This window comes from Mandrillus leucophaeus, unplaced genomic scaffold, assembly GCF_000951045.1.
Source record: "Mandrillus leucophaeus isolate KB7577 unplaced genomic scaffold, Mleu.le_1.0 Scaffold17, whole genome shotgun sequence".
In the NCBI taxonomy this organism is placed as follows: Eukaryota; Metazoa; Chordata; class Mammalia; order Primates; family Cercopithecidae; genus Mandrillus; species Mandrillus leucophaeus.
The window spans coordinates 6304492-6328074 of record NW_012101698.1 but is presented as its reverse complement, the minus strand read 5'-3'; the positions used below and the strand labels follow the sequence as shown (position 1 = coordinate 6328074).

At 48.8% G+C, this 23583-nt stretch overlaps 1 protein-coding gene across 2 annotated transcripts in view; it reads left to right on the top strand.

Moving 5' to 3' along the window:
* Positions 1-23583, top strand: part of FA2H (fatty acid 2-hydroxylase) — a 74300-nt gene that overhangs the window by 18588 nt on the left and 32129 nt on the right. The window lies entirely within an intron of this gene.

Here is a 23583-nt window from a genome sequence, read left to right as displayed (position 1 = left end):
AAAAAAAAAAAAAAAAAATCCAAATGTTAATAACTCATAATAACCCACTTAGGTGCCCATAAGTAGCCCCTAGTCTTCTGTAATAATGAAAATCTATGAAATGGCATCATTTACTCACAAAGATCAAAGAAAGACCTCAAATTTTAAAGTCAGTTTGATGAAGGCCTGCACTTTGAGACTCTGCTGTGGAGCAATAAGGAGCACCTCACTGGACTGAATAAATCCAACTTCTATGATCCTGTGTTGCCCCCAAACAGGGAAAAGGACAGATGAGCTTGGTTTCATGGTTGCTTTCTCCTGTGCCAGGCAAAGTCTTCTGGAACCAACCACAATGGCTTATGCTGGTTGGAGACAAAGTGCTATAAAAAATTCAGTTGTTCCTTAGACCCAAGTAGAAGAGTCCTTGAATCCTAATAAAAAGTCACTTTTTAAAGTTACTGTATTCTAGGCTGGGCGCAGTGACTCATGCCTGTAATCCCAGCACTTTCGGAGGCCGAGGTGGGCAGATCACGAGGTCAGGAGTTCAAGACCAGCCTGACCAACATGGTGAAACCCCATCTCTACTAAAAATACAAAAATTAGCTGAGCATAATGGTGTGCACCTGTAGTCCCAGCTACTTGGGAGGCTAAGGCAGGAAAATTGATTGAACCAGGGAGGCGGATGTTGCAGTGAGCCAAGATCGTGCCACTACTCTCCAGCCTGGGCAACAGAGCAAGACTGCATCTCAAAAAGAAAAAGAAAAAGAAAAAAAGTTACTCTATTCTAAATGAAAACCAAAATTTCATAGACATAGGACAAGGGGTTGGGAGAGGGAAATTTATTATCTTTAAAAAAGAAACTGAAAAGGACTTAAAGATCACAGTATTGCCCCAATTCTTAAGTTGAGCAAATAATGAGTCAAATCATGTTGGTTTTGTGCATCTGTGTGGTTTTTCCAACAAAATTGTATGGGCTGGGCGTGGTGGCTCATGCCGGTAATCCCAGCACTTTGGGAGGCCAAGGTGGGCAGATCACTTGAGGTCAGGAGTTCAAGACCAGCCTGGACAACATGGTGAAACCCCATCTCTACAAAAATACAAAAATTAGCCAGGCATGGTGGCGCATGCCTATAGTCCCAGCTACTCGGGAGGCTGAGGCAGGAGAATTGCTTGAACCTGGGAGGTGGAGGTTGCAGTGAGCCAAGATCACGCCACTGCACTCCAGCTTGGGTGACGGAGTGAGACCCTGTCTCAAAAAAAAAAAAAAAAAAAAAATTGTGTGGAAGCACAATGTAGCATGCCATAAACTCCAGTTTGAACATTCACAGCATACTCCTAAATGGGGCATCTTATTAACAAGGGTATTTAAGGGCTAAGGGTCTCTCTTCATCCTTTGACAAAGGTCTATCTCTTTTGAAAGGCTTCTTCCTCCGTTCATTGCCTCTCTTTCGACACTGGCCTGCTTATTTGGCAATGGAGTTGGAGTCAAACAGTTCTCCATTGCTTTCAGTGACTTCATGAAGTTTTCTATTTTTTTTTCTGCATGAATGTTTATCTTACTTTGCATTTTGTTACATTGCATATTGTTGGATGATAGCACCCTCTAACCATCAAAGAGAGAACACTTTGCCTAGATGGGCAGGGCAAAGTTGGGGGAGGAGGTGGTCAGTATTTGAGCAAGGGCCAAATTTATTGAACTCATAAATATTTATTGAACTCATAAATTTATTGACTAATAAAAATTTATTGAACTCATAAATTTATTGACTCATAAATATCTACATGATTTTTGCTGTCTTTTGCAACTTGAATCTTCAGGAACTCAGATAAAGAACACTTGGATAACGATGATCCCTGTAGAGCTAATGGTAACACACCTTAAGTGTATATAGTGATCTACATTGATCTACGTTTTTCTTTTTTTTTTTGAGACGGAGTCTTGCTCTGTTGCCCAGGCTAGAGTGCAGTGCCATGATCTCGGGTCGCTGCAACCTCCGCCTCCCTGGTTCAAGTGATTCTCCTGTCTCAGCCTCCTGAGTAGCTGGGATTTCAGGTGTGTGCCACCGTGCCTAATTTTTGTATTTTAAGTAGAGATGGGGTTTCACCATGTTGACCAGGCTGGTCTCGAACTCCTGACCTCAGGTGATTCGCCCGCCTTAGCCTCCCAAAGTGCTGGGATTACAGGCGTGAGCCACCGCACCTGGCCCTATCTACATTTTTCAAAATATTTTTCAATAGACTTTTTTCCCTTCCAACTTTTATTTTAACTTTAGGGGTACATGTGCAGGATGTGTAGGTTTGTTACATAGGTAAACGTGTGCCACGATGGTTTGCTGCCCAGATCATCCCATCACCTAGATGTTAAGCCCAGCATCCATTCTCTGTCTTTCCTGATGCTCTCCCTCCTCCCACCCCATCCCATAGATTTCTACTTGAACTCTTAAAGTGGGTGGAGTAGATGTAGGAAGCTGTAGTTCAGAGAGATCCTGCAATATGGGTCTCCAAGTGCCCAGTATTTTCAGTGCATACTCATTAGGGACAAATCTTAGTCATGAGATTAAGCTGAGGGGTACCAAATGCATTTCTTTCAGATCTAGGAGGGATGAGGTACCATCCAAGGTCCCCTCTGATCCTTCTGACTGGGCTAAAGTCAGGCCTCTGAAGACAGAAGGAGAAGGATCCTAAGGCTGAAGCTGTTTGCTTTCTAGACCTCATAAACCTGTCTTCTAGGATGATGTGAGGCAATGCATATACTCATGTGATAGGGATTTCCTGGGGGGAGCAGGCGTATCTTCCTCTGACGTGTCATTGACTACCTGCATGCTCAGTTACTGATTAATCCGCGGATCACTCTGGCTTCCTGCCAGCTGCCCTTTCATGGGGTGAGGGAGTGCAGGTCAAAGTGGGAGCTGGGATGGTGTGTTGGCTTCAGAAACTTTACCTGGCGTCACGGGCACTGAGGAAATGCTTGGTTGCTGCAGTTGTATCCCGAAGCCTTTAATTTAGACAATTTTAGCTTAGCCAGGCTAGAGAAATACTTCCTTTATGAGCAGTAGGGCCTGTGAAAGACCCCAAATAAATGGGAGACCTGAAATAATAATGATTTGTGGCTCCCAGCACGCTCCCTGGGGGGCCTGGTGTCCTGGAGGCTGGTCTGACTTGCCTGGAGGTCACTGGTGTGTGGCTCAGCTGTAGCGGCGGCGTAGGGGGTATCCAGGGGAGTGGACAAGCAATTCTCCTGTCTTTTGCAATTTGAATCTTCAGGAACTCACATAAAGAACACTTGAATGACGACGATCCCTGTAGAGGGATTTCATCTGTTCCATCACACATGGAAGAGGAGTTGCTAGGTCAGGAAAGGAAGCTGCTAAGCTAAGATTCTTGTCACTTTGTCCTTGCATGCCGGAGGAGGGGCTGTCCAGGATGAGGTAACTTTGTAGATCCTCACCTCCTTCCTAAAAACCTTGCCATGGGGTTGCAATGTGCCATGTTCATCAGTGCTCCAGCAGACACCAGGAGAGGAAGAGGGACCCCTAGGAGGTGGCTGCTGCTGCTTCTTTCCAAGATGCAAGTCCTGTCCGGGTGAAATAGGGCAGTTCCCAGTCGAGGCCCTGGCTGCACTGCCAGACCATAGCCCATAGGCAGGCAGAGCCTCAGGCCAGCACCGCGCCTTCCAGCCAGCATGGCTGTGACTCCCTAAGCAGCCCAGGACTGCGGTTACCTCTGGAGTGTCTTGCTGGCAGAGGTGGCCTTCCAGGGGAAAGTGAGGGAATTTTAAATGTTCCTTCTATCTAGGTTTCTCTTGTTTAGAAAACATGGAAGTACATGTGGGTGACACAGGTGAGCTCATCAAACACGTTTAAGAAGGGTCTTTAGTAGGAAGAATGGAAAAAGGAGTGGGAAACTCTTACTTCCTCCACCACTCTTGATCTCGCCCACAAAGGTGAGTTCGCCTTGCACCCTCTGTGGGTTAGAGCTGATCCCAGCCAATTAGCCGATGACATGTTGCTCCCTCATTGCCAGAAAAAGCCCATCTCAGCAGTAAGACCTGGGGCCTCCACATCAGACCTTCTCTACAGCAGTGGCTGGTCTGACTTGGGAAAAGGGAGGAAGATAGATGTGTCATGAATGAAACGTGTGTAGTATGTTGGTGCACATTTAAAGACGTTAAAGACTGACATTGAAGTTCCCTTATAGAAATAAATGAATCCTGGAGTTCTAATTGCTGGTCCCACCTAAGTATCTTCTCTGTCAGGATAAAAGTATAAAGAATGTCCCAGACTAGATGTCATGAGTCTAGACCCGTGTTAAGGGAGAACCTGCCAGGTACAAGAGAGTGGGACATGACCTGATAAGGCAGGGGACCAAGGTGACTCATGAAGTTTAGTGCAGAGTCAGGCAGCCATAATGAGAGCAGAGTTTGTAGGCAGCTACCTGGCTTTGAGCCTTGCATACAGCCAAGATCCTAAGGCCTTCAGGAGGGCTCCCCTGGAATGTTCTAGATACAGGAAGCGGTACCTGCTGAAAGGGCTGGGAAGGAGCTTTTTCCCGGACTGTTTCAAATCCACTGTGTCCTAGACACTTGCATTTTTTAAAATTATTTTTTAATATTTTGTAGAGATGGGGGTCTTGCTCTGTGGCCCAGGCTAGTCTCGAGCTGCTGGCCTCAAGTGATCCACACACCTCAGCCTCCCAAAGTGCTGGGATTACAGGCATGAGCCATCGTGCCTGGCCTGGAAACTCTCATTCTAATTGACATTAATTAATACTCACTAATGGCATTTCATTAGGATAGATGGCAAAGATTTATCACATTCTGCAGTGTTCTGTTTGTTCAGGGGATGGATAGCATATTTGATTAAAATTAGACTGTAGATTTTTTCTATCCTAATAATTACATATTAATATAGTTCATAAAAATTTAAATAGTTGAGAGGAATATGCGAAAAAGAATTGTTTCTGGCCGGGCTCGGTGGCTCACGCCTGTAATCCCAGCACTTTGGGAGGCCAAGGCAGGCGGATCACGAGGTCAGGAGTTCGAGACCAGTCTGGCCAACATAGTGAAACCCTGTCTTTACTAAAAATACAAAAAATTAGCCGGGTGTGGTTTGTGTGCCTATAATGCCAGCTACTCAGGAGGCTGAGGCAGGAGAATTGCTTGAACCCAGAAGGCTGAGGTTGCAGTGAGCCAAGATCGCACCATTGCACTTCAGCCCAGGTGACGGTCCAAGACTTCGTCTCAAAAAAATAAAAGAATTGTTTCCCTCTTGCTCTAGTCCCTCTATAAATACCCTTATTTTTTGTGTACTCTCACAGAGACTCTACAGATATATATACACACACACACATATATTCTACCCATATACATATATATATGTATATACACATACACACACATTTATTTTTTTATTTTTATTTTTAAAAACAGGCTCTCACTCTATCACCCAGACTGGAGTACAGTGGTGCTATCTCGGCTCACTGCAGCCTTGAACTCCCGGGCTCAGGTGATCCTCCCACCTTAGCCTCCCAAATAGCTAGGACTGTAGCATGTGCCTGTAGGCACATGCCACCACTCCCAGCTAATCTTTGTATTTTTTTTTTTTTGTAAAGACAGAGTTTTGCCATGTTGCCCAGGCTGGTCTCAAACTCCTGGGCTGAAATGATCCACCCACTTCAGCCTCCCAAAGTGACAGGATTACAGGTGTATGCCACCATGCCCAGCCATGCATATATTATTCTGTTTCTCACATAAAGGAATCGTGTGACACAGACTGCTTGACAACTTGCTGTCTTTTTCACCCAATGACATATTTTGTACCTCTTTCCATATCAGCAATATAGGTTTACTCCATTTTTTTTAACAGCTGTTCCTATTGATGCTTTTTCCTGTTACATCAGTGCCACAAGAAGCATCCTTACATAATCACTTTGCATATATATGCAAATCAACCATAATACAGAGTCCTGGATTTGGATTTTCTGGATCCAAATAATACACATCTTATATTTTAATAGATAGTGCCAAATTGCCCCCAAAACAGTTGTACCAATTTTAACTCCCTCCAAAAACGTGTGAGAATACCTCTCCACACTTTCACAAATTCTGTGTGTTAGTATTTTTAATCATCTTCAATGGATGAAAAAATTGCTCCCTGTTCAAATTCTTATTTATATGAAGGATAAGGGAGGTTCTGAGTCTTTCCACATGCTTGTAAACATTTTCCTCGTTTTTAGCAAACTGCCTTTTCATGTCCTTTATCCATCTTTCTATTGATAGTTGTCTTGCTTCCCTGGAATTTTTTGGGGGGATGGGGTATAAGGAAAAAGATAGGTATTATTTTAGGTTTATATTTTTCCAAATTACCAGTTGTCCCAGTAGATTTATTGAATAATCTATCTTTTTCCACTGATTTTTTTTTAAAAAACCTACCTTTTCACATATCAGTCATTTACATATATATTTATTTAGGTCTGTTTTTGGACTATATTCTGTACCAATGAAATCACTACTGTTGTATTAGGTTTTAGCCATTTGTGTTTTCCCTCCTTGCATTCCCTTGCAGCCAAGTCTCTGCTCCACTAGAGAAAGAAAAAGAACAGGAGGTGGGAGTGATTCTGGAGCCTGTCACCAGCCTTGGTGAACACAGTCAAGTTTGACTTTCAAAGACTAGGGCTGCCGGGTTTGCCCTGGGCCCTGAGGTCATGTGGCTGGAGCAGATAAGAAGTCACTTTGGAGAAATGCTTGCAGGCAGCAGCCCTCGGCAGCATGTGTGTGGCCCGTAGTGGTTATCTGTCCAAGCAGTGATGGAATAGCAGTGATTTCAGCCAGGGGATGTGGACATGGGGAGGGATGTGGAAGGAGCAGGTAGCCGCAGCTTGTCCTGGAACTCAGCATTCAGGTGGGTCCTGCTTATTCTTCCTGCTTTGTGTTCAAAGCCTGTGGGTAGAGGGGAGGCCTGCAGGCCGGATTCCACGTGTGCGTGGATGACCAAGGCTAGGACGGCAGGGGGGCAGCCATGTTTGCTAGAGGGAACATGCACCTCTCCTGGAAAGCCGTGTGAATCTCAAACTTTACTCTCCCTCTGGCCAAGGGAACTGGATACATATTCCCCGTTTCTTCCTCGTTCCTTTCATCAGAATTGCATGAGGAGCATATTAAAATAGATTCCTGGGACTTTCCGGAGAGATGGAACTGGTCTGTGTCTTGATTTGGGCATTGGCTGTAAGGAGGCATGTTGTTGTCAAACTACACCCTTACAGTTGATTTTTTTTTTTAACTATATGAAAATTATGCTTAGTAGGGGGAAAGGAGAGCCAAATAAACTTAACACCAGCTTCATAGTCACTCCTAAGCAGGTGACCTCACATTTGCAAGAGTTAGTGCTGGTATACACAAACCTTACAAAGACTGCTTTGGAAAGAAAGAGTAGAATGTGAATGGTGAAATCCAGGTTAGAGGGGATTCAGGTGCTTTTGGTGAGATTCTCCCAGTTTACTGTATATTTGAAGTTTTCCTAACAAAATGTTGGACAAAATACTAAGTAGTTACCCTGTGGAGATCACTCACAGGGGTGTTCTTAAAGAATGAGTAGAAATATAAAATAACAGCACATGAATGGTTACATGCAGCAAAGGATCAAATTTCCAGTGATATCATGTTGGCCATCGCAAAGCACTATACACAGGATGGCTTAAAACAATGCACTTTGGGAGGCCAAGGTGGGTGGATCACCTGAGGTCGGGAGTTTGAGACCAACCTGGCCAGCATGGCGAAACCCCGTCTCTACTGAGAATACAAAAATTAGCCGGGTGTGGTGGCGCATGCATGTAGTCCCAGCTACTCTGGAGGCTGAAGTGGGAGAATCACTTAAATCTGTGAGGCGGAGGTTCCAGTGATCTGAGATGGCGCCACTGCGTTCCAGCCTGGGCGACAGAGCACGACTCCATTCCCCACCCCATGCCAAAAAAAAAAAAGCAAAAACCAGAAATGTATTATCTCATGCTTCTAGAGGCTGGACAGCAGACATCAAGATTTCAGCCGGGTTACTTCCCTCTAGAGGCTGCGAGGAAGAACCACTTCAAGCCCCTCTCCGGGCTTCTAGTGGGGCTGCTGTCCTTTGGTGTTTCTTGGCTTGTAGTTGCATCACTCCCATCCCTGCCTCCATCTTTATGGGTGTTCTTCCCGTACAGGTGGCTCTATGTCAATGTCTCCTAAGTCCCCTCTTAGGAGGATGCTAGTCATACTGAAGTATGACTAGCATGGATTGGGTGGGCTTACACCACCAATCTTACATTGATTATATCAAAGATCCTATTTCTGACCAGGTGTGGTGGCTCAGGCGTGTCGTCCCAGCAATTTGGGAGGCCGAGGCAGGAGGGTCACTTGAAGAGCCCAGAAGTTTCAGATCAACCTGGGCAACATAGGGAGACCCTGTCTGGAAAAAACACAAAAATTACCCGGATGTGGTGGCGTGCACCTGTAGTCTCAGTTGCTCAGGAGGCTGAGGTGAGAGGATCACTTGAGCCCAGGAGTCAGAGGTCTCAGTGAGCTGAGATCACGTCAGTGCATTCCAGCCTGGGTGACAGAGCCAGACCCTGTCTCAAAATAAATAAAGAAATAAAAATCCTGTTTCCAAACAAAGTCACATTCACAAGCTCTGGACGGACATGAGTTGGCAGGGGGAATTGGGGAAGGGACACTATTCCTCCCAGTACATTTTTTTTGTTGTTTTTTGTTTTTTGTTCTTGAGATGGAGTCTCCTCGCTCTGTCATCCAGGCTGGAGTGCAGTGGCACAATCTTGGCTCACTACAACCTCCACCTCCCAGGCTCATGCAATTCTCCTGCCTCAGCCTCCCGCATAGCTGGGACTACAGGCATGTGCCACGACACCTGGCTAATTTTTGTATTTTCAGTAGAGACAGGGTTTCGCCATATTGGCCAGGCTGGTCTTGAACTCCCGACCTCAAGTGATCCACCTGCCTTGGCCTCCCAAAGTGCTGGGATTACACACCTGAGCCACTGTGCCTCCCCCCGGTACAGTTACTATTAAACAACTTCTGCCGCTCAAACAACCTAGATGAAAGTGATTATGAATGCTCATTGGAGAACTACGGTCTATTGCAGAAAAATGACTCCAATAGAGACAGAGATTTCAATGTCAAAGACTTATGTGAAAAGTTTGATGCTTCACTTGAGCGAAAAAAATCCATGTGTAACTAAAGAATTAGTGTGCACAGATTATATTTTTAAAAGATTCTAAGGTCACCCTCCAAACCTACAAAATGTAAATCTCTGGAGTCAAGACCTCAGAAATGTGTATTTTTCGTAAGTACCCTGTGTGACTCTTGAGCACCGTAAAGTTTGTTGTAACTCATTGTCCTAGAAGGGTAAGGGCAGAAGGAAAATGGAGATGGAGAAAATGGAGGTGCTGGGCATGGCTTGGCAGGCAGTGCTCATGGGGTTATTTATTTATTTATTTTTATTTTTATTTTTATTTTTTTGAGCTGGAGTCTCGCTCTGTCGCCCAGGCTGGAGCGCAGAGGCACAATCTCAGCTCACTGCAACCTCCACCTCCCAGGTTCAAGCGATTCTCCTGCTTACAGGTGCATGCCAACACACCCAGCTATTTTTAGTAGAGATGGGGTTTCACTATGTTGGCCAGGCTGGTCTCAAACTCCTGACCTCATGATCCGCCCGCTTCAGACTCCCAAAGTGCTGGGAGGTGTAAGCCACCTCGCCCTGCTGTTCATGGGGTTATTAAAGAAGCCACATCCTCAGGCTCCTGTTGTGGTGCGTGGCGTTTGGTGCAGAACAGTTGCGCTGTGGACACTTACTGGGCAGCCCATGCTGTTGCCCTCTGAGACAGAGGAGGGAGTCCAGGATCTGGAGCCTAAGATGGTGCTTTAGTTCTGGCTCTGTATCTAACTGGCGGTGTGACTTTGGGCAAGTTAATCAACCTCTCTGAGCAGTGATTTCCTTATGCCCTGCCTCCCCTACAGGATTCTCTGTGGCTACAGTGAGATCATATGAGAGCTGTGAAACAGGATGCAGGGATTACACCCACGCAGGAGGGTGAGGAGTCCCTTCAGCTCCAGCTTCTGCTAAGCAGGGGTGGGTTTCTGCTAGGTAGTGAGGGACAGGTGTTTTCAGAACCTGAGCTGCTGCGTGCTTGGACCCTCCTGGGCAGGACTGTGCACCCCTGGAGGAGCTGGAGAATGTGACATTCTGGTCTCTCTCAGTCGTCCCTCCAGGCCTGGCCAGGGAGATCTGCGATGGCCTCCCACCGTCACTCCATCTTCACCTGGACAGGTGCAGCACTATACCCAGGACACTTACCCTGGTCAGGGAAGGACAGTCCCCAAAGGTGAGGCTGGCCAGGGCCCCAGTTTGTCTCGGGGGCTCACAGGGCTGCCTCCTGCTCCCCACCATCCCTTCCTCCATTCAGCCACAAATATGTTAATGTTTCCTCTGTGCCAGGCATCCTGCTTGTTACTGGAGACAAAAAGACACCTGACTGAGACACTCATGGGGCTTACCTCAGAGGAGTGAGACAGACATGATCATTACAGGTGGCAGCAAGTGCTTCTGTAGAATAGAAACATTCTGTATGGACCAATATCCTGGGTCGGAAACATTCCAGGCAGAGGGAACAGCACGTGCAAAGGCTCTGAGGCACACAGGACTGAGAGGAGACTCTGGCATTACTGGAGCGTGGGGAGGGGTGGAGTGTGGTGGGGGCTGAAGTGGAAGGAGGTGGACAAGAGCCCTGACTTGGTGGGGTTCACGGGTCATGGCCAGGGATTTAGATTTTATGCTGAGAACCAGGGGCAGCCACTGCAGGATTTTAAGCCGAAGACTGACAACGTTGCTCTGCATTTGATCAGATAGCTCTGGCTGCCATGTGGAGGGCAGATTGGGCTTGGGGTCGGGGGGTGGTCAAGAGTGGAAGCAGCAGGGGAGTTAAGAGGCCATTGCTGTTGTCCAAGTGGCAGATGGGGGTGGCCTGGATTGGTGACTGTGAGGATGAAGGGAATTTGAAATTTTCATGGACATGGAACCATAAGAACTTGCTGCTGCATTGGATGCCAGCAGCGAGGGGAAGGAAGAAGTTGAGGACGACGCCAAGGTTTTGGCCTGAGCAACTGGGTGATTTGATTTATGGAAATGACTAATACTGGGGTGGGGGCCAATGTTTGGGATAGGACCATCAAAGTTCACTGGGGTCAGGTTTGAGGTGCCAAGGAAATATCAGTAGAGATTTCGAATAGTGATTGAGTATATGAGTCCAGAGCTGAGCTGTCCAAGGTGGGAACCACCAGCCATATTAGACAGCACACATATAGAACATTTCCATCACCGGACAAAATCCTGCCAGATGGTGCTGGTCTAGAGCTGTGACCCAGCACCATAGGCATTTCTCTCTGGGATAATGGCACCCAATCTGATGGTGCTATCTAGGAAGCTGCTGTCCGTATGTCATTCACAAATGGCTCTTTCTTGCCCTCTCTGCTTGACCACACCAGAACGTGTATTCAGTGAGGTCCCTTACCTGTGGCCATGTCAGGCAGGCACTGACCTCCTAGAAAGACAATTTACCCTGTGGTTATTTAAGGAAGTCACTTCCTGGGGCTGAAGCAGCATTATGGTGACGAGTATAACACATAGAATGGAGGCTGTACCCACCAGGCGTCAGCAGTTGTCATGAGTTCTAGGATTCACTGTGTAGACTTCGCTAATTTAAGAAATGTGTGATGGGGCCGGGTGTAGTGGCTCAAACCTGTAATCCCAGCACTTTGGGAGGCCAAGGCGGGTGGGTCACCAGAGGTCAGGAGTTCAAGACCAGCCTGGGCAACATGGTAAAACTCTGTCTCTGCTAAAAATACAAAAAATCAGGCATGGTGGTGCGTGCCTATAATCCCAGCTACTCGGGAGACTGAGGCAGGAGAATCACTTGAACCTGGGAGTTGCAGTGAGCCGAGATTGTGCCACTGCACTCCGGCCTGGGTGACAGAGCGAGACTCTGTCTCAAAAAACAAACAGAAAGAAATGTACAGTGGGAGCAGGCAGAGTAGCTCATGCCTGTAATCCCAGAAGTTTGGGAAGCTGAGGTAGAAGGATCCCCTGAGACCAGGAGTTTGAGACCAGCCTGGGCAACATAGCATGACCTCATCTCTAAAAAAAAAAAAGTAGCAGATTAGCCGGCCTTTGTGGCATGTGCCGATAGTCCTAACTACTCAGGAGGCTGAGATGGAAGGATTGCTCGAGCCAGGAACTGGAGGCTGAGGTTGCAGTGAGACGTGATTGCACCACTGCACTCCAGCCTGCTGACAGAGCAAGACCCTGTCTCTTACACACACACACACACACACACACGTGCACACAGACACAAAGAGTGAAAAAAAAAGAGAACATTGGCCTGAATCCAATGGACTTGTCTTCTAGAACACACCATGCCACCTGAGACAAGTCAGCCAATCTTCCCAAGCATAAACATCCTTAACTGCACAGGGAGGAGACTGCATGGCCAGGCATGGGGAGAGGGAATCGCTTGAATCAGCAAAAAGAAGTAGGAGGTATGAAGGAGGGTCTTGTTGTTGTTGATGCTGCTGCTGCTGCTGTCGTTTGGGTTTTTTAATAAAACGGTTCAGTGACTTTTATTGTTTTTTGTAGCATAATCATTTGCCATCTTGTAAACAGTGCCAAGAACAATATTTTTCTTTCTTAAATTATTAGATTATAAAAGACACATTTAGAAATATTGTTTCTGGAATAATGGCACATGAGGTTGTTTGTAAATCAGTAGTCTTGATTCTCCTTTTAAAAATAGCAAAATACAGGATAATTCTTAGATTGGAGTGTTATGCAATAGATCTGAAATTTGCTGTATTATACCAGTTGGGTCAGTGAGGAGATAATATATTTTGGGTGCCTTGTGGATAGCACATGCTGTAAACCTGCTTGAGGTGGCTTGAGGTCTCAGTCTTGAGAGAATATGGTCCAGAAGTGGTCTCGGCAAGTCTGCAAAAGGACACGTTTTAAGGAACTCATGTCCTGCGAGCTGTTGATGCTGCTCATTGGAGTTGAAACTCAGATCCTCCCATTTTACCACTGCACCCGAGAGGCAGGATTTTGTAAGGAAGGACCCAGCAGGGAAGCCTCCAAAAGCCCCTCTTGTTTACCCTGACAAGCCCTGGTCACGCCCCCTCCAGCTGTGCTCCCAGCACAGAGACTTTCCCTGGGGGCCTCTCCAGATCCCCAGGTCCCGCATTCAGTGGCAAAACCCACGTGTCTCCCTGACTCAGTGCATTCCTGGAAACTTTGCCCTAATCGGAGGTTAGAGACTGGAGGGCTGAGGATCCCGGTGGCTGCCAACAGTCAGTGGCAACATTTGGTAAAAAATGGAGCTAGTGGCTTAAAAACCCACGGAGGGTATCCTAATGCGTTCCCAGTGGTAATTTCATTTTTTCAAGCCTCTGGCCCCTTTTCCCACGTCCTGGGTTGCCTGCCCACCTGTACTGGCTTCTGCTTCTGGTGTCGAGGTTGCTGGCAGTGGCATTAGAGGGGGCTCACTTCACGAGTAGAATGGATGCTGAGTCCGCGGTGAACAGTCAACGCCCCGGGACCCAGGACTGTCTTTTTGTCCTTCTCCACACACCTGAGCTGGAGAGTTGGTCACAGCTCAGGCACACGTTTCCCGCTGGTTTTCTTTCCTTCTTTCCTCTGGCTCCCATGAATACCGGGACAGTGGCCTGCAGGGCCCATCGCCTTGCAATGACTGTGGGGAGGGCGAGGGGTGGGTGGGCTTCAGGGGTTCTGACCCTTGTCACTTGCCAGATACGGTTTCTTAGGCCACCACAGGCATCTAGAGCTCAGCTCCTGGTCGGTCCTGACTCCTGGTTTGCATCTAGAAAGGCAGAGGGCAGCTTATTAAAGATGGAAGCAAGCGGATCCGCTGCCTTCATTTCAGCCAAAAGCTTTCACCAAAAACCACCAGCTCCAAGGAGACTGCCCCCTGGGGCCGCAGAGGTGGGCTTGTGAACGCCAGAGCCTCCTCCCCAAGAAAGACTCTCGCTGCAGATACAGATACGGCTCGGGACAGCCTTGGCACCATCATCTCCCTCTGGGGCCTGCCCCTTCCTAGCTGCCAGGGACCACCTACCACCCAGGGGCGCTGCCACACCTGGACCCCCCACCTTCCCCCTGGGCCTCCATGGGGTGGGGGTAGCTGGACCCAAGGCCCGAGGCAACCATTCCCTTTCAGAAAAGGGGTTTTCAGGCAAAACCCAGGCTGTGGGATAAAAGGCCATCTGTCCGTCCCGCGGTGCCCAGCCCCGGCTTTCCCGAACAACATGCCTTTATGCCGGCGCCCCCGCCCGCAGCCCCCGCCCGCCGCACACTGCCTCCTTTCAGGCTGCCTCTATGGTGGACTTGTTTGTTTGTGGTGCAGAGCGCAGACGTTCTGTTGTTCTTCTCTGTTCTCTCCCCCGTGCGCCGTCCAAGCAAACCCTCTCTAGGGAGGACAGGGTCTGGGACCCTGGAGGAAGCTGGGGGCTTGGGGACCTCCCAGGGAGTCCTCCAGGAGGGGAGAAAGGAGGGTACGTGGGGAGCCTTCCCGGGAACAGCCCTGGGAGTGGGCTGCTCTCTGCCACCGCCCCCCCCCCGCCCCTCCAGCAGTCACTTGAGAGATCTTGAATAAGTCACTCAAGCCGCCTGTGCCTCAGTTTCCCCCGTGTGCGGAATGCCTCCCGCCAGTCTCTCAGGGAGAGTTATGTCCGTCCCGGTGAGATGCCGCCGCATGTGCGCCGTGGTGAAGGTGCTTGTGGTGGAGGTGGCAGGGCTGTCCCAGCTGCCACCTGGGGGATGGGGGAAGTGCAGAATAGAACAAGATTTGCACCAAAGAGGGCAGCAGTTTGCTCCACTGCTCCACGCGCAGCATTTCCATGTGGGAAAAACTAGGAAGTGACCTCTCAGGCCCAAAAGAAGGGGAACAAGGCCGCCCCTGGCTGCAGGTGGGCAGCAGTGGGCTAGGAACGGACCTACTTGAATGCCTGTCCCCCGGGGCCATCTGTGTGGCCTGCCCCTGCGGGCTGGGTGGCAACGCTGTGCTGACTGAAGGATCCTGGTTTCTGCCGCGTCCTCAGCTTAGGGTGAGGGGCAGACTCCTGGCTCCTCAGCACTTCAGATGCCCCCCTCGGTTGTCCCCTCTCCTTCTTGAATTCCCTTTCCTTTGGTGACCCTTCTTGATCCCAGGTGAAACTGATTCAGGCCTTGTTACAGGTTTTCTAGGCTCCTGTAACAAACTATCACAAACTGGGTGGTTGAACAACAGAAATGTATTGTCTCACAGCTCTGGAGGCCGGAAGTCTGAGAGCAAGGTGTTGGCTGGGTGGGTTCCTTCTGAGGACATTGGGGGACAGTCTGTTCCAGCCCTCCCCTGAGCTGCTGGGGACTGCCAGCTGCTCTTGACAATACTTGGCTTGGAGAGGCATTGCTCCCATCTCTCCCTCCATCTTCACATGCTTGTGTCTGTGCCCAAATCATCCCTTTTATAAGGCCCACTGGAATGACCTCATCTTAACTAATTACATCTGCAATGACCCTGTTTCCCAAGAAAGTCACATTCTGAGGCTCTGGGGGTTCGAACTTCAGCATAGAGATCTTTGTGAGGACTGGCATAGCTCAACCCACAACCTCCACACTGGGAAGCGAGACCCTGGAACTAACACCCTTGGTGCATGGCCTGAGTCTCTACTGTGATTCCTTACCCCTCACAGATTTTGTCACCTTTCTTTCTTATTTATTTATTTTGAGATGGAGTCTTGCTCTGTCACCCAGGCTGGAGTACAGTGGCGAGATCTCAGCTCACTGCAACCTCCACTTTCTGAGTTCAAGCGATTCTTCTGCCTCAGCCTCCCAAGTAGCTGAGATTACAGGTGCCTGCCACCATGCCTGGCTAGTTTTTGTATTTTTAATAGAGATGAGGTTTTGTCATGTTGCCCAGGCTGGTCTCAAACTCCTGACCTTAGGTGATCCACCTGCCTCGGCCTCCCAAAGTACTGGGATAACAGGCATGAGCCACCATGCCCGGCCAATTTTATCACCTTTCTAGATGTAAGGTGAAGAGAACCAGGAAAAACCAGGTCCAACACCCACTTCTGCTCCCTGACCTACTGCTTTCTCTAGAAGCCAGTCCCTGCCTGAGGTTGCCCTTCATCAGACCTTGCTGGGACTCTGGTCCCTTTGGCGCCTGCCTGCCCCGACTCCACCTGGGCCTTCGTGCAACTGGCCCTGAACGCCTGCCCCATGAGGGTATACCCCAGGCTCCCCATTGGAATTCCCCGTTCCAGGAATTGTCAGGGCAGAGAAAACCCCTGCTCTCGTCTGTCCCTGCTCATCATTTTCAGTGGACAGGGCATCCCAGGGAGCAGGAGGCCTGCAACTTGCCTGGGAGTTTCAAACTGGCACACCAAGGGCCACATTTATATCCATACATGTTGGTTTGGCTCACATCATTTGTTTTAAATGCAAGTCACATTTTAAAATCTGGAGATTTTACATAAAAATGTATTTTTCCAGCTTTTCATAGAAATCGGGGCCAGGCGCAGTGGCTTATGCCTGTAATCCCAGCACCTTAGGAAGCCAAGGTAGGAGGATCACCTGAGGCCAGGAGTTTGAGGCTAGGAGGTTGAGACTAACCTGGGCCACATAGCGAGACCCCCTTTGATACCAAAAAATTAAAAAAATAAAAGTTGAGCCCCGGAGTTCAAGGCTGCAGCAAGCCACGATCACATCGCTCCACTCCAGCCTGGGAAACAGAGTGAGAGTCTGTGTCAAAAGAAAAGAAAAAGAGAGAAGAAGAGAAATCAGAAGGTCTGACAACCCTTGGTCCCCATCTTCCTATGACTTGGACCTAAGTCAGAGCTGCCCTCTTATAACAGGGCGTGGCCCCTCTATTTCACTGTAGTCTGCCTCATTCCCTGCAGCCTCCCTGATACGAAGATGCAGTGACAGGCCAGGCACCACCATGGCTCATGCCTGTAATCCCAAGAAGGCCGAGGCAGGCAGATTGCCTGAGCTCACGAGTTCAAGACCAGCCTGGGCAACATGGTGAAACTCTGTCTCTGCTAAAAATACAAAAAAGTAGCCAAGCATGGTGGTACATGCCTGTAGTCCCAGCTACATAGGAGGCTGAGACAGGAAAATCACTTGAACTGAGGAGGCGGAGGCTGCAGCGAGACAAGATGGTGCCACTGCATTCTAGCCAGGGCTACAGAGCAAGACTCTGTCTCAAAAAAAAAAAAAAAAAAAAAAATTTCATTGACAGTGACTCGATGCTGTCCTTGTGGCTTGGGCTGACCAGAGAGGAAATAATGCCTGGTGATGAGCCAGGAATTGGTGTTGTGCTGGGAGCATTGAGGGTTGGTACTTCTCAAAGGCTTCTCTCTCGTGTGGCCTTGGACTATGGCTGGAAGGATCTAAGGAGGTTGAAGTGCCCTCCCTACCCTCCATTGCCCAGCATGTCCAGTGGCTCTCGGCTGGGAATGAGCAGTGCCTGCTGACCCCGTCTCCTTGGCAGAGCACCTTGGCCATTGCTTGTGCCCATCCTTCTCTCTCCAAGTAGACATGGGCTGTGGACGGCTCTCTTCCTGCCTGCCCTCCCCACACATTGGTGGTCTTTCCAGGCCTGGGCTCTCAGAGTCGACCCAGCCACCCACCTGCTCGCTAATGGATCACTCAGCAGGTATTGGCGGGTCAAGACTGTGCTGGGGACTAGGGAGTGAGCAGTGAGCAAGATTGAGTGGGGTCTCTACCGCACAGTGCTTACAGGCTAGCTTGGGATACAATCAACAGGTAAATGCGGTATCAGGAGAGCCAGGTGCCCCCTCGCCACTCAACAGCCCTGGGCCTGAACACAAGAGTGTCGAGCTGTCTCTCCTGCCTGCCTTCCCAAGGCAGAGAGGCCAGGAGGGACTGGAATGAAGGCTTCCGTTCTCAGCACCAGACTGTTGCCCTGGGATAGTCTTGTCCGCCTCAGGGTACAAGAAAGCTGTGACCTGACACAGATGGGTTGGGCACCCCCTGTCAAGCCACACTCATCAACACTTGTGCTGATCATTCCTGTGAAAGCCAGTGTGAGTCTAACTACAAAATTTTTCACTTCCCTTACGAAATACTGAAACCCACCCAATTCAAAGGCATCACCAGCCAGGTGCGGTGGTTCACACCTGTAATCCCAGAACTCTGGGAGACTAAGGTGAGCAGATCGCTTGAGCTTAGGAGTTTGAGATCAACCTGGGCAACATAGCAAGACCTTGTCTCTATAAAAAATAAAAAATTCACTGGACATGGTGGTGCACACCTATGGTCCCAGCTATTTGGGAGGCTGAGGTGAGAGGATTGCTTGAACTTGGGAGTTCAAGAGTAGCCTGAGCAACAAAGCAAGACCCCATCTCTACAAAAAATTTAAAAATTAGCTGGGCATGATGGTGAATACCCATCATGCCCAGCTACTTGGGAGGCTGAGGTATGAGGATTGCTTGAGCCTGGGAGGTTGAGGCTGCACTGAGCCAAGATCATGCCACTGCACTCCAGCCTGGGTGACAGAGTGAGACCTTGATTTAAAAAAAAAAAAAAAAAAGGCATAATCTGGAATAATTTCCAAATATTGGAAAAAAGGCATCATCTGGAATAATTTCCAAATACTGGGGGAAAAAAAAGCACACATATCTTCATTTAAGGCACTTTTTGGATTTTAAAGTGTTTAAAAACCACCCTTTGGCTTGCTTCCAGGACCAGGAGAGCCTTTTAAATAATGAATGTGAAAGTTTCCAAGAAACTTTTTCTAAAAGCCTTTTAAAGCTGGAGTTGTACCCTAGTTCCCAGGAATGACCTCTACACACTCGTGATTCATGGATGGTGTTCACCTGTGGAATTCAAGGGTGAGCTGGCTCAACTCTAAAATAAACACTGGGGCGGGAGTCTGGAAAACGTGGCCCAGATCAACGTGTGTGGCGTGCGTGCAGCGCAGCCGCTCCTGGCAGGACTGGGTTCCTGGAGTCCTGGTGTCCCCCAGGCGGGAATGGGAGACCTTGTTCAGGAGGGTCTTTGTCTTAGCTGTGTGTAGGGAGAGGTTTTAGACCCGGAATCTCACAACTAGACTTGAGAAAATGAATCAATGAACAATGCACCGGAGGACGTGTCCCTGTACCTAGGAGTATTCCTGCTACTGACACCGTGTGACACGGGCTCTGGTTTTCCTTGGAGTCTCCTCCTATGTTGGAGGTGTGTCCCACCTTGTGATAAGAACCTGGGCTTCTGCCAAGGAGGGGTGTGGTCCCGATGAAGCCACCCAGAAAGTACCTTGCTTATTTAGTCAGTCTGGGGCTTATTTGCCAGAAGCATATCAGTCCTGACGTTGCTCCCTGGGGTGGCGCCAGGATCCTAGAGCAGAAGCAGGAAGGAGAAGGATAGGAAGAGGCCATGCCCACCCCCTTCCCCTTTGTCCCTCTTTTCCTCAGCCTCCATAGAGAGGGTGCCTCCTCTTCTAGCCCTTGGCTGGCTCTGGTCCATGATTCAGAGGGATTCTGGAGAGAGAATCCTGGCCGCTCTGTGCTGGGCATGGAGCCGCTCGGGGTATGACCCACTGCCCTTCCCCCGGCTCTCAGGAGCAGGACAGAAATCCACAGAGCAGGGACTCCTCTGCTTTCCTCATGTCACTCAGGATACTTCCAGTTGAATGAGGAAGCTTTTAACGGCTGTTTCTATTTAGCATCTCTCTAAGAAACTGGATTTTTGTAGTTTTTGAACTAGAACCTTAGAACCAGGACATGGTGAACATTTGGTTTACTTCCTGTTACAGATAGATCATCGAGCCCCACATCAACCATCTTGAGCCCAAAGAGCAATTATGTGCAATTAATGCTCATAAAAACAGAATGTTGTTATAATTGTTCTGCATTAATAAATATTTTAAAATAGAGGCCGGGTATGGTAGCTCACAGCAATAATCATAGCACTTTGGGAGGCAGAGGCAGGAGGATCACTGGAGTACAGGAGTTCAAGATCAGACTGGGCAACATAGTGAGACCCTATCTCTATAAAAAGAAAATAATTTTAAAAATAATAAAATAGAACCTTTTTTGGTAAATGTCAGTATAAAGTTGCCAACTGCCTTCCTTGGAAAGAACTGCCTTTTATCCTGACAACACGTACTTCCTATATATTTGGTATTGAAATTTCCTCTTGTTTATGAAATGTTGCTGATAGTAAATTAAAAAAAATTTTTTTTTTTGAGACAAAGTCTCAGTGTTGCCCAGGCTGGAGTGCAGTGGCACAATCATAGCTTACTCATAGCCTCAACCTCCTGGACTCAAATGATCCTCCTCCCTCAGCCTCCTGAGTAGCTAGGACTACAGGTGCACACTAGCACCACGCCTGGCTTTTTTTTTTCTGTGATAGAGACAGTGTCTCACTTTGTTGCCCAGGCTTGTCTCAAACTGCTGGCCTCAAGCAATCCTCCCACCTCAGCCTCCCAAAGTGCTGGGATTGCAGGCATTGGCTACCATGCCTGCCCTTGAAATATTTTTATTTGGCAAAATAAAACACTGGCAGTCTCATACCAGTCTTATATATTTTTGATTCTGCTCATGCCTTTCCTATGTACTCGGCCAAAGGGCACTGAGAATCTATGATCTAGATTGTTGGAATTTTGATCCTTTTATCTGGGCACTGCCCTATCCAGCCCAGAGTGCAAGATGCATGTTTTGTGTCCTGGCCCACCCCCTCAGGCAGACACCCCACCACGTGGCAGGGTGGGCAGATACACCCACTCCATTTGTTTCACATCCCCAAGGAGTGTGAGCCCTGCAGAGTTTCAGGGCTTCGCCCCCACAGCCAGGCCCACCACATGGCAGGAGTCTTGGGAAACGTTGGCTGCTTGCAGAGACCCAGCACTGAAACACAGCCCACTGGGGAAATGTGGGTGGAGCATCTGGTATTTGCCAGACCCAGGCTAGGCACGGGTCTAAAAACAGGAAACAGAAATCCACAAGGTCCCTGCCTATTGGAACCTATCACACCACTGGACAAAAAAAGATAATTACCCCCAACATTCACAAACAACAGGAGGCAAGAAATTATAAATACCAACTGGGTAAAAATCACAGATGGAAAGTATGACTTTTTAAAAGTTGGAAAATGGGCTGGGTGCAGTGGCTCATGCGTGTAATCCCAGCATTTTGGGAGGCCGAGGCAGGCAAATCACTAGAGAACGGGAGTGTAAGACCAGCCTGAGCAACATAGCAAAACCCTATCTCTACAAAAAATACAAAAATGAGCCTGCTGTGGTGGCGTGTGCCTGTGGCCCCAGCTACTCAGGAGGCTGTGGTGGGAGGACCACTTGGGCTGAGGAGGTGGAAGTTGCAGTGAGCCGAGATCACTCCGCTGAACTCCAGCCCTGGGTGACAGAGCAAGAGACCCTGTCTCAAAAATAAAGTTGGAAAATGAATAGATCAGTTGCTAGAATGATTGGAGAAGAAGATCGTGGTGGTAAAGAGAATATTCTGAGGTCCCACCGCTGGCTCGACCCCTCACTAGCTGTGAGACTGCCCCGTGGGCAGGTCCCTTCATGTGCCGAATGGGAATAAGCACTGTGCCTAATTCATGCAGTTATTAGGAAGATTAGACGGCTGAGCATGTAGTAAACACTCATGAAATACCAACTCGCTAAATGCCTTGTCTTCTGCTTGCAGTGGTGGTTCAGGTGGGTGTACCCAGAAGAGACCTGTGTCTACCACTCCGAGCAGTCTGAAAAGTGTAGTATAGACAAAAACATTGATAGTGCTATGTATGGTAAGCCCTTCCCTGCTAAGGTGAGCCTTGTGGCTGGGTGCGGTGGTTCACGCCTGTAATCCCAGCACTTTGGGAGGCCGAGGCGGGCGGATCACTTGGTCAGGAGATCAAGACCATCCTGGCTAACACAGTGAAACCCTGTCTCTACTAAAAAAATACAAAAAAGAAATTAGCCAGGCGTGGTGGTAGGTGCCTATAGTCCCGGCTACTCGGGAGGTTGAGGCAGGAGAATGGCATGAACCTGGGAGGCAGAGCTTGCTGTGAGCTGGGATGGTGCCACTGCATTCCAGCCTGGGCGACAGAATGAGACTCAGTCTTAAAAAAAAAAAAAAAGGTGAGCCTTGTGTTTTCTAGGAGAGGCAAATGGGGTTGCAGTGAGTGGTACTGGGGGTACAGAGAGGGAGTCAACCATCCTACTCAAGGAAGGACTTGAGTGACCTGGAGAAAACTACCCAGGAAGAAGGAAGTCAGTAGCTCACTGGAGCAGGGTGGTGGGGAGGGATTGGAGAGGGCATGCCCTGGAGTATTTTGAGGTTAGATAGAACTGGAAGGAACAGGATTATTGAGCTGCTGTCTTGGGAAGAGGGAGGACTTTTTTATTGGATATTTGAGGTATTTCCATGTATGATGTGCTATAAAATCCACTATTCTTTGTACTCAAGAGAGCATGAGATAGATACACACACACACACACACACACACACACACGTATTTTTTTAAATCAGGTGTTAACCTAGCAAGGTGGCTTACACCTGTAATCCCAGCACTTTGGGAGGCCGAGGTGCGCGGATCACGTGAGGTCAGGAGTTCAAGACCAGTCTGGGCAATATGGCCAAACCCCATCTCTATTAAAAATACAAAAATTAGCCGGGTGTGGTCACGTGCACCTGTAGTTCCAGCTACTTGGGAGGCTGAAGTGGGAGGATGGCCTAGGCCCAGGAGACAGAGGTAGCAGTGGGCCATTGCGTTCCAATTTGAGTGACAGAACAAGAGCCTGTCTCAAAGAAATAAAAAAATTCAGGTATTAGCTTGGTGATACAGACTAAATACGCTGAGACACACAGACTAAGACAGGACCACAAAAGCCGACTTTTAGGTTACACGTGGATTTTCCCATAAAATGCCAAATACTGTCAGCATCAGGTTCTCTTGTGTCCGTTTGGAAACAAAAATGTACAAGTCGTGACAGTAGCCTCTTGGCCGCCGGCCAGCGCCCAGCTTCCAGCTCCCTGCCATGGCCACCAGCACCATGGCTTCCTTCAGTCACAAGGACACAGAGAAGGCGAGCACTCTCTCTCCGCCCCTCCTACGGGGAAGCATGGGTTTCACTTTACGTGCCAGCCTGCTCGCTCTGGCCTCACCCTGCTTGCTCTGGGCTCACCCTGCGTGACATCAGAGCTGGCTGGGGCTGTGTGCTTTTCCGAGCACATCCCATTTCCCTCTGACTTTACCTTTTTGTGAGTTCGATTTAACCTTGAGTCCACTTGGGCACTGCTCTGCCAATCCCACCCCACGTGTGGCTGCTGACTGACTGGCACTTGGGTGTTGCTGCAGGGACAGCCTCCCTCGCTCCCTGCTGCCTTTCTTTCTTATGGGCGTGTGGCCCTAGAAGCCACAGCCTGTGACTCATCAGCGTGGCCCCGTGAGCCCCACCAGGTGCCCTGGGTGCTACCCTGGTACTCTCTTTGCCTGGGACCTGCCAGGGACCTGAGGGAGGACTAGCAGGGACCCCTTTCCCAGAGGGCTCCCACTA